The sequence below is a fragment of the Tympanuchus pallidicinctus genome, unplaced genomic scaffold, assembly GCF_026119805.1.
Source record: "Tympanuchus pallidicinctus isolate F22 unplaced genomic scaffold, pur_lepc_1.0 scaffold2, whole genome shotgun sequence".
Taxonomy (NCBI): domain Eukaryota; kingdom Metazoa; phylum Chordata; class Aves; order Galliformes; family Phasianidae; genus Tympanuchus; species Tympanuchus pallidicinctus.
The window spans coordinates 48255985-48267408 of NW_026294721.1; the positions used below are offsets into that span (position 1 = coordinate 48255985).

Here is an 11424-nt window from a genome sequence, read left to right on the forward strand (position 1 = left end):
TGCAATTATTCAACATTATTGTTTTTGTAGTGTAGTGGTTACCATGTTTGCCTGACATGCAAATGGTCCCTGTTTGTTTGCTGACGGCGGATGGGAGCTGAATGACTAGAAGGGCTACAAATATTCTTGGGAACAAGATGGGTGGGCCAGTTAGCAGGGCTTTAAACTATATATGGTGGGGGAAGAGGGTGCACTGGGTGACAGAAACGCACATAGGAACACTTTCACCTTGGCATATGGTAAGGGAAAATCTCAGACTTGTCCTGGAGGTATTAGGGAGGGCTCCTCCAAGAAGGCAATGAAGCCTAGAGCTAAGCTGAAGTGTCTCTATACCAACACGTGCAGCATGGGAAATAAACAGGACAAGCTAGAAACTGTGGTGCAATTGGGAAAGCATGACCTAATTGCTATCACAGAAACATGGTGAAATGAATTCCACAATTGGAATAACTTGACTGAGGACTAAAGGCTTTTCAGAAGGGATAGACAGGATAGAAAGGGTGGCAGAGTTACCCTCTGTGTTAGGAAGTGGATAGATTGCAAAGAGCTGTGTCTGAGGAACAGCCATGATCAGGTCAAGAGCTTGTGGGTAAAAATCAAGATCGGTTCAGTAAAGTGCATCTAGTAATTGGGGCCTGCTACAGGTCACCTCCACATGTTCTTAAACTGAGACGGGGAGGTTTTAGGTTAGATATTAGGAGAAAGTTTATCACACAGAGGGTGGTGACACATTAAAATAGGTTGCCCAAGGAAGTTGTGGATACCCCATCCCTGAAGACCAGGCTGGATGTGGCTCTGTGCAGCCTCGTCTAGTGGTTGGCAGCCCTGCACACAGCAGGGGGATTGAAACTAGGTGATCAATGCGATCCTTTTCAACCCAGGCCATTCTGTGATTCTATGATTATGTAAAAAACTATGTTTTCTTCCAATATTGATACTCCTCAAATGATATTATTCTAACTTTACAACTAAGATCAACAGTTTCATTCACTGACATTCTTCACACTAAGCTTACATGATTTTCATAAAATTGACTAAAAATAGCTTTTTATTTACTTAAGGCCAGCGCAGAATAAAAACAGATTCCAGTTTTCACAACATATTAACAAAAGGCGTTCAAAACACAAGAACCATTGACATAAAATTCAGGATTGGAAACAGCATTTGAAGTAAACAAGGCAGCAATGTGAAAATGTAGCCACTTGAAATTCCTGAAATATTTTCTTTTTTCTTACAATTTTCAAATATTCATTGTCTCAGTTAATATTTTTATCTATACATAAAAGCGTTCAGTTGAAGAGAATTCATATATGTATGTGTAAAAACATAAGTCTCTTTTCTGCAAAAGTTTATGCACAGGTATATACACATGAAGGAAAATATAAAGTTAGTCATAGGACATTAAGGCAAATAAAACAACATCCAAATTAACAATATCTCAATAAAATAAATTATATTTTTTTCTTCTGTCTCACTCAAATTTGTTTGTCATTTCTTGAAACGTTTCAGTTTTGATAGCTAAGTGTCTTTTGCATATTTTCCTGAAGGGAATATTGGGTTTGAATATAAGAACAAAGATTTCTTCTTTTTAAGAAATAATGGTTTGAGATATCACAAAACTACTGGAATTGTTTTTTAAAAATAGATGAATGAGTATGCCTTTGCAAAGTTTTTTATTATTATTATTTTAATCTTCATTTAATCTTCATCTTCATAATATCTTCATTCTTAGCAATGTGTCTGCATCAAAATGTCTTAGACTTGCTCCCAGTATATATTTCTGACTCTACCAGCTGGAGAATGGAACACTCCACAAAGAATTTTGAATCACATAGTACAGATAGATTTGTATTTCGCCCATTTCCCTCCACTAAGCTTCATCTACCTAGGCGAATACAAACCACAAAGATGCTTGAGTACTTTAAATGCTGTGTGTTTCTTTGTGCTCTAAAAATATTCAGTTCCACTTCATGCCTCATTTCTTTGTGTGGGCTAGTGACCACCAGTAGGATCTGGTAGGATCACCAGTAACATCATGCTTGAGAAGAAAGAAAAAAGAAATATTCTTCGTACATTTGCTTTTTCACAGTACTCAATATTGTGAGGAGTTATTATCAATTACCTAATTTTGAGTATAACAGAACAAAGCTAAGTATTGAACAATTCTTTCTAAAAAGCTTTCAAAAGCTTTCAAAGCCTCACAAATGTTTATTTCTGCCACAGATACATTTGGAATAATAACTGAAAAGTTTATCAAGAGATTTGTTACAAAGCCCTATAGACTTCAAACCATTTCTTTTTAAGAAAGAATATGGAATAAATTATCTTTTTGTGACTCTGGCTTTCCGTAAGCAAATTCTACTTTGAAAGATTATCACAGGCAAATTATAAGTGGTCACACAGTTCTAGGTATAGAAAAGTTTTCTTCTCATATTCCAGTTAGGAGCTCTTCTTTGTGCCTCTGAAATATAACATTTTGGTAACAACTTTCTATCCCTTTGCTGGAAAGCTTTGAATTTTAATGTTATCACAATGAACAGACAAATCAGTTCTTAGTTCATCACCACTTAAATGACATATAGTACTATATAATAGTTACTTATTTTTTCAGTTAAACAACAGTGCAAAACTCAGTGCTAGTTTGATTTCTTAGACGTACCATGTAATTCATTCAATAACTTTGATTTTAAGAGATTAGAATTTATTAATGATTATGGCAATAAGCAAATAAGTTATGGGAAGATTTCTAGTATTTCTAAATAAATCATGTAAATGCCAGTTTGAAGGCAATATTCTCTGAAAATCGTGTTCTTATAACTTTTCCATATGCTTAGAAAAAGTTAGAATCAAACTAATAGTACAAACTGCAAAACTGCAGTCCTGAATTAACTACTGTAACTTCCAGATGAAACTTCAAAAGATGATAATGTCTCTGAAAGATCATGTATAAAATAATTATTTTAATGAGTTTCCAGACTTCCTGAATCTCAGAAGTAATAAATCTTGATGTTCTATATCAAAAGTGCAAGAGGCGATGTTTTCTAAGGCGTTAGTGACTTTGCACATGCACAGAATATTTCAAGGCCAAATTATTAGCCAGTTAATAATTTGCTTGAGGATTCATTTCCAGCCTTTTTGCCTTGTATGGAAAGCAAGAATTCAGAGATGGGTAGGGTTAATCCATTTAGTCTACCATCAGAAAAACGGATCACATTACTGCAGGAAAAAAAAACCAAGCAAACAACAAAAACAGTCAGCAAAAAAATAACCAGAAGTATGAAATGATTTTAAGTTATCATTCCAGGCTTGGTTATGTATCAAGATGAAGGTCAACCAAAGGCTCTCTTAGAGGATATATTTTTAAACATAGATGTGTTCAAAGAGACTCTTCTATTACAAATATTATTGGCATCTATCCTATTTTTTCATAGATTTTCTATGTTTATGATGGTGGTGTTACATTTAATTATAACTCTGTATTAAACAAACAAAACCCAACAAAGAAACTGATACTCATGTGCAACTGTTCTTATTAGAGAGTGAAGATCCATCATCATCAAATACCACATCATTTAATATTTCTACTCTTTTGTTTTTCTTCAGGCAACACTTTGCATTATCATCCAGATGATTGTTTGGAAAGCTGTAATATGGATTTCATCTCATTCTTATTGACTAAACACCAGTTCATATGGTGCTATTTCCTAGAGCCAGCATTTAATCAGTATAGTTTGATAAATGTCTACTTCAGAGTTTTTTCTTCTCTTGTTCACTGGTAGCAAGACCATTTCAGATGTATTTGCACAACCCAATGAATTGCACTGATTAGTAACAATACCTAATCAAGCAGCCATTTCAGTAGATGGTTCAATTTCCTAACCATAAATCATTTATTTTTGAATAATAGACAGGCTTGTTGATAATGCATATTAGTTTTGGCCACAGCTTAGAATACTGAAATACTCAAAGAGGTACTACCGCTTTGGGTTGAGATTGGTAGCTTCAGTTTTCTATTAAATATTCTAGCACAGAGATGAAGCATTTTCTAAAATCTGCATGGTCCCTGTTGTACCAAATGTTTCACATAAATATGACTGAAATGCACTAAAAATTTATCACGTTGAATGTCATCAAGAAATTAAATTTTCACGTAAACTGTAACTTTTTCTCTGTGCTATTCTAGATAGTTTGGTTCATATATTCCTCATTTAGTTCACTGATTAACAAATATAATATTATATAATTTTCAGTGATTTTGGCACATAAAGCAAATGTAAATCTAGTGAAATATGTTGCAGAGCCTCTAAAACCAGGATCTCGTCATCTCTGTCCAGTTAAGTGGTGATTCCAAAAGTAAACCATGAGTAGTCACATTTCATCCAAACCTAGTATGAATCAAAAGTAATGCTCAACACCACTGGCTTTAAAGTAAGATCACTTTAGGCAATTACTTAAGACCGTAAGTAGAAAAATTTACAAGATTTATAAAGCTTCAAAAATACATGTACACACACCAAATTAACAATAGCTTTTTAAAAAAATCACTGAATTAGGAAAACTTCTAAAACCTCCTATCTCCCCTTTGCCACATTTCAGGATAGGTATAAACTTGTAAGTAGCTTGCATTTTGGGATATTTTTATTATCTCCTTTATAGTAATTCTATTCTGCTCAGTTCTTTTTCTACACTCTAATGCTCGCATAGGCACTAGAATGTAGATCTACTACGTAAGAATCTTAAGTCAGAAGCTCAGTCTTGTTCTGCTGCTTTTCCCTTACTTAAGATTACATGTTAGTGCTCCTAACAAAACAGAAAAGTGTTGAACGTAGGATGAGAGCGCTTTTTACCCAAGTACTCAGGAGTGATTGTAGGAGACAAGAGTAGATTTACTGAACTGCTTGTAGTGTAATGGAAAATGCTATTTTAGTGAATCACAAACATTGTCAACAATGTTGTACTAAACCTGATTTTGCAGTAATGTCCGCCTAGATCAGTATCAGAGTAGATGTCTTATACAGTGGTGGTAGTCATGGTAACACAGAGCTGATTTGCAAGAAAGATTCAGTAGAGAAACAGTGACAAAGTTGATGACATGACCTATGACTGCTACGGAGCAACTTGTGATTTGGACTGGTTAAGGTTATAGAAATAATGTACTGCATGCTACCTCTATACAACTGTATTTGTGGCTTGGGATCTTTTCAAAATACTGGCAATTATAAGCGTGATAATCACTGATTGTGTGTGGGTACTCCAAGAAACCCTACAAAACTCTGTACATAAGACAGCTGAGCAGCAGAAGTAATTTCTGCTCTCTGAAAAAGCCTCTTGTGCAGAGGAGAACATATGCCAGTATTTCTTTCTTGCCTGTAGTAAGATCAGGTTTTTGTAACAATATTATTTAGAATCTAAGAAAATACGTATAAAACTATCAATGTAATACTTCTCACTTCTCTTTTGCGTTTTCATTAGTCACAAAATTCTGCAAATAAATGAAAACTGGTTAGGCATGTCAGCTAATTACATTGCTGCTCATTTTTTATCTAGTGAGTTGGCTTTCCAGTATATACCATTAATGCATTGCTATGATATGACATCCATCTTTGTGAACAGAACTGATGATTCCACTATGTACAAGTAAAGAGAATAAAGGTGAAAATGTAAAATGATCAACTAGGTAGGTAAAATCAGCACTTTTAGAGTACACCTGATGGATAGTAGCTAGGAAAGAGTGAAGACAGATCTTTTACATAGCTTACTGAGAGCTCTATGGAAGCAGCCCCAAGCATTGACTGAAAGCCTCTCCTGAAGACAGACATTTTTGTCTCCGCTTTCAAAAAACAAGCATAGTTTATTCCGTTCTTTAAAATGTAACAGGTCACGGTGGCATCCTGTTACGTGTTAATTATTAAGAAGGAAACTCATGTTCAGTTGCCTACCTGGACATACAGGGTGCAAAACTCAAACCTTCATCTCCTGAGGGATGGCATTATAGAAGCCATTACGGGTGTTCTAGATGCAAATGTGAATGCTGCTTCAAAAGTAATGCCTCCTACTTATTTCCTAGAAAAAACAACAGATACAAGGGGAAAAATAACACTATTTTATGGAGAAAATTCTTACTTCAAAACACTATTTTTCAACATAGTGACCACCATTAACTACACATTTTTGCCAACAATGAAAAATAGTTTATGTGCAACACTCATAAGTACCTACATGACCAGAAGTTGTCCCCTTTTTCTGTGACCACTGCTGCACACACCACCTCACTGTACTCATATCCATTGTTCTCCATAAATACTCAGCAAGCCTCAGTGAATATATCAGTGCAATGTTTACTGCATGGAAGAATTCAGTGACACACACCTTTGCTTCATGCACATTTTCATGTCAGATGCTAATCTGTCAGACTGCCCCTCTGCTGTCATCTGTCATACAGCAACAAAATGTAATAGAATATTGGTGGGAAGGTGCAAGCTTTACTGCCATACCACCAACATCCACCTCAGATGTTGTGGGCCAACATAATAAAACAGGAGATATTAATTCCAGAGCAGCCCTTGTATAAAATACTCAAAATGTATGTTCCTGAAATTTCACCACCATGCATCAAAGAAAGAATTTGATCGTCAACGGAGATAACAATGAAGAAACAGAAAAAGGGAATGAGAAAGCTGCTAGGAAGCAATGCCACTTGATGATTGGGGTAATTAGATGGGCAGAGGAAATTTAGTTTCTAGAATGATTTTCCTCTTTTATATGAAGCTTTCTTTGCATGTTTTTGGTGGCACTTATCTCTTGAAAAGATTAAGTAAGATTCTTTTTTAATCCCAGTTATGGAAACCTAAAATCATGCCATCATTACCTTGCAGGTATTTCAGTCAAATTAAATATAACACATGGCACTTAGTCTAAAGCAGCTGGTTCTGTCACAGAAAGCTCAAATTTTCACCCCATGTTTTACTAAGGAATATTCCCAGTAAATTAAAACAAAAAACAACCACAACAACAAACATGTAGAAAATGCAAGTTAGTGGATCTTGACTCAGAAATTACTCATTCCTGCAAAACTACCTATCTCTAGAGCCCCTTCCTTTTGTTGTACAAAGTTGTACGGAGTTTAGTGGCTGTGACTTGGCAATTACCTTTTGTTGCATAAGTCAGGTGATTCTGTAGCCACTACTGGATCTCATTAGCACCTGGGTAATTTTTACCATTTCTAGCTTGTTTCCATTTCTTCCATCATAATAAATTATTAAGACTCCCCTCTGTGTCTTCATTAAATGGCTTCTATTCAAATTGGCCTCTATAGGTTAATGAGGGCTCTGAATATGCTTCAAATGGACATAGAGTTCATAGGTTGTTGATTTATTATTTTTCTGTGACAGAACACTGCACTAAAAGCTATTTCCTTTCATTTAACTGATGTACTATGTTCACAGTCATTATGCAAAATACATCAAGATGTGCTCTTTGAAATTAAAGATATTTCTTCATTTCCAACTACATACAAATGTGCATATGTATTAACACTATGGAATTCATTATGTAGATACTCGAATCATGTTGTATAGCATTGAAAGAGGTTGCAATACCATGAACTCTTATTTTCATTGGAGATAACGTCTCATGGCCATGAAAACTCTAGGGACAGAACCATGTATGGGAGAGTAATTTAAATTGTGTCACTACCACAATATGTTGTGACTGATGTCTTCATATCTTCAATTCTGTAGGAAAACATACAAACAAATAGGATTATGAAGCAATTAAACAGTGAGTTAAGTAGAAATCCGTCAAAGTTTCTCTCTGCATTCATTCCTAATGACAGATTCAATCAAGAATATATTCTCACTTCTTAATATTTATAGGGGACTATTTCTGAAAATAAGATGTGCAAATTTTCTTTCAAAAGAATACCAAATTTAAGGAGGTGCATTTAAAACAAAACTCTTCTGAAATCTTAGATATTCTAAGTACATTATGCCACGACTTAATAAAATTTTATACATCTCATGAACCACTTTTCTCTTTCTTGAATTATTTTTCATCTATTTTGACCTATTTGCTTGTATTGCTTGTATTTCCAATTACTACTTTTTATGTGATTCATATAAACATGAAATAGAGTTATAGAAGTACAGGTTCTGGAGCTAACCGTTTTAATTCCTTTCTGAATTCTAGGAATTTCACTGTGAAAAAACTTAATATTTGTTTGTAGTATCTTAAAGGCACTATACGAAGTTCTAGCTGAGAATTTTGTGAAGCAATCTGAAATGTATTTCTTTTAACGACTCATATTTGTCTCTGGTTCTTTGATAGGACTGTAAGAATAATGATTTATGACTCCCTATATCTTTTCAGCATCCAAAGGACCTGATGTTTGCACAAAATAAGATTAAGTCATTGATACATGACACAAATAGATTATTACTTTCCATTCTACCTTATTTTTTCAGGGCAGTTGGTATCTCCTCACGTTTACATCTATTCAAAAGACTCTGAAATCACAGCTTTTGTCAGAGCTGTTTATGAGAAAATGTTTGGAATTTTCTAGGGTTTCTAAGTTTCTAGGGTTTCTCAAGGCCCAGCACTGTGTGATTACTGTACTTAACAACATAGCATGCACTCATTTTTCTCCCCTAATTAACTCACATGAGCTTTTTGGCACTTTCTGATCTTCAGTACTGTCTATATAATATTTAGGAAGAATTTTTTTTTTTGCAGTATTCAATGTATATTCTTCTCACTAGTATTAAATTTAAATAATGATCCAGAAAAGAAAAACAATGCTTCAAATGAAAGAAAAAAAAAAAAAAGAAGAGAAAGGGAAAGAGAAAGAAAAATAAAAGAAAAAGAAAGAAAAGGAAAAAAAGGATAAGTAAATTAAAAATTAAAAAAAGCGAAGGAGAAAAAAAATGAGATGATTTATCAAAAACAATAGGAATTGGATATGTACATTTCCAGTAATACACATCAGTAATGTAATGATATTAAATAATCTAAACCACGGTGTGGAAAATAAAATTAATAAATGAAAATTGGTGTTATTTCATCTCTGGTGTCGTATGTAGAGTTGAAGCTAACCTTTTAGGAAATAATACATTAAATTACTGTAATATCATACACTTTTCCTCATTTACACTTTCCAAAAGGTGGGACCCAGTTGCCACACAGTGTCTGCTTTCTTTCTGCAAGGAGCTTGTCAAATAAAACAAAGAGGATAAAAAGAAAACAAAACCTAAAAATAACAACAATAAACTTTGAAATCTTCTATTTAAATGTTGCATTTTACTTAGTAATATTCATTTTTTTAAGTTATTATTCCTAGTCATATGACAGCATCTTCAAAACAAATGCAGTAAAAATACTCAAAAATACTTTGTAAGAACTCAAAAACATTTTCACATTCACTATTGGATTTGTTTTAATCAGGCACAGGAAAAAAAAATTCATCTTCTCAATTACATTCATATAGTTTGCAGAGCGAGATGCTGTTGTTTATTCTCCAGTGGTATTAACTTGAAGTTTCTTGACAAATAAATTGTAGATGAAATGTACCAACTTTCTTAATCCTGGTCTCGTTAGCAGCTGAAAATTTCAAGAAGTCATTCTATGTGTTTGTAGCACTCCAGCAGAGCAAAACTCCAAGGTAAAAAGTCAACAAAAGTTTGAAGCAACCCTTTAAAATTACCTGATTTCCTCTCATCACATAGTACTGTCATTTTAAAAAGGCATTTGTGGTGATGAAAATACTGATAATCTAAAATAAACAAAAAAACAAATATAGGAATAAGCAAATAAGCAAATAATAATAGCTTTTTGTTTTTCTTCAGGAAGAGGAGTTAATAAGAATCCTTGCTGTTGAAATGGAAATGGTGAAGTTATAAAAGACGAATAACAGAAAAATAGTTACATCGTACAGTGTTTTTTTGGCCTGTGATTTTTTTATTGTTCCAAGAAAGTCAAATTCCAAGATTAACGCTTTACTTGAATTAATCTGAAAACCACTACAATTTAACTGTTGTTTTTTTTTTTTCCTCCTCATTCTTTCTCTCACTAGGGGTGACAGGCAAGATGCTTAAAAAGAGACCATGAAAGCAGACATTTTTGATGGCATGATTTGAGGCCAAGCTTTCAGACATCAGCTATCCTAGACTTTGTTCAAGTGTATCTTCTATTCCTTGTTTGTGATGGACTAATAGAAAAGTGTTAGGAAATCATGCAGTATTTCCTTTTCTCTAAAATTTAGATCTTCTCACCACAGGTTAACTACTCTCTGTAGAAATGAAGGGTCATAACAATCATATGCGAGACATTTACAATACCATCTCTTGCTTTAGATCACATGAAAATCACAGAAAAGAAACCTGAATGGTACACATGAAAATTAGAAAATAGTTTGAATTGATGAAATCTTACCTGTAAATCAGAATTGCAGACATGTATCCGCTCATTCATCATTCAGAAACTGTGTTTAATAGCACCACTTTGGACCTATGGTCCCTCCTTAGCTCAGAGATCTAATTGTCATTTACAGTCCAAATTATTCTTCAAGGCTCATTTTCACTCTCTCTTTTCTGTGAGGAATTTTGGTAGCACTTTCTGGCAGGCTGTGCCTGAGTCCTCTTTCTTATTACTTGAGCCTGTTGCACCAGTTTTTCAGTATTCTCTTACCAAAATTCTCAAAGCTGCAAAAGTTTCCATTAAGCTGGCTAGTGCTTTCTTTCTAGAGAGGTCATGAAAGACAAACAACCTGACTTCAGTAAGAGCATATCCTGTCAGACCAAAAATCCGCCTTGTACAGTGATGAAACTGTGTCAATAGACAAAGGAAGAGCCACTGATGTCATCTATCTGGATTTTCAGTAAGATCTTTAACACAGTCCCCAACATCCTTCTCTCCAAATTGGAAAGATAAGGATTTGACAGGTGGAATGTTTGGTGGAGGAACTAGTTGCAAGACCTTATCTTGAGAGTGGTGGTTTAATGGATGCGGATCGGTGACAAATATTGTCTCTAGGAAGTCAATACTGGGATGGATATTCATTAACATCTTCATCAGTGACAATGACAGTGGGGTCAAGTGCACTCTCAGCAAGTCAGCGGATGACACAATGCTGTGTGGTGTGGACAACATGCTCAAGGGACCATTCAGAGTGACCTAGACAGGTTCAAGCAGCGTGCCCAGAAGAATCATCAGTTTCAACAAAGACAGGTGCAAGGTCTTATATCTGGATAGTGGAAACCCTTGCTATCAGTACTAGTTGGGGGATGTAAGGATAGTGTACAGTCTTACTGAAAAAGACTTGGGGGCATTGATCGATGGCAAGCTGTACATAAGCCAGCAATGTGCTCTCACAGCCCAGAAAGCCGACCGAATTAGTAGCTGTATCAACAGACATGTGGACAGCAGGTTGAG

The 11424-nt window shown here is 34.7% G+C and overlaps 1 long non-coding RNA gene across 1 annotated transcript; it reads right to left on the reverse strand.

Annotated features, from left to right (window-relative positions):
- Window positions 1-1067: 1067 nt before the first annotated feature.
- LOC128080400 (uncharacterized) lies at window positions 1068-8504 on the reverse strand. Its single transcript, XR_008206662.1, has 3 exons — window positions 7599-8504; window positions 5940-6063; window positions 1068-4385 (listed from the first exon to the last, which is right to left on the reverse strand). It is a non-coding gene; the product is annotated as an uncharacterized LOC128080400 (long non-coding RNA).
- Window positions 8505-11424: the final 2920 nt, after the last annotated feature.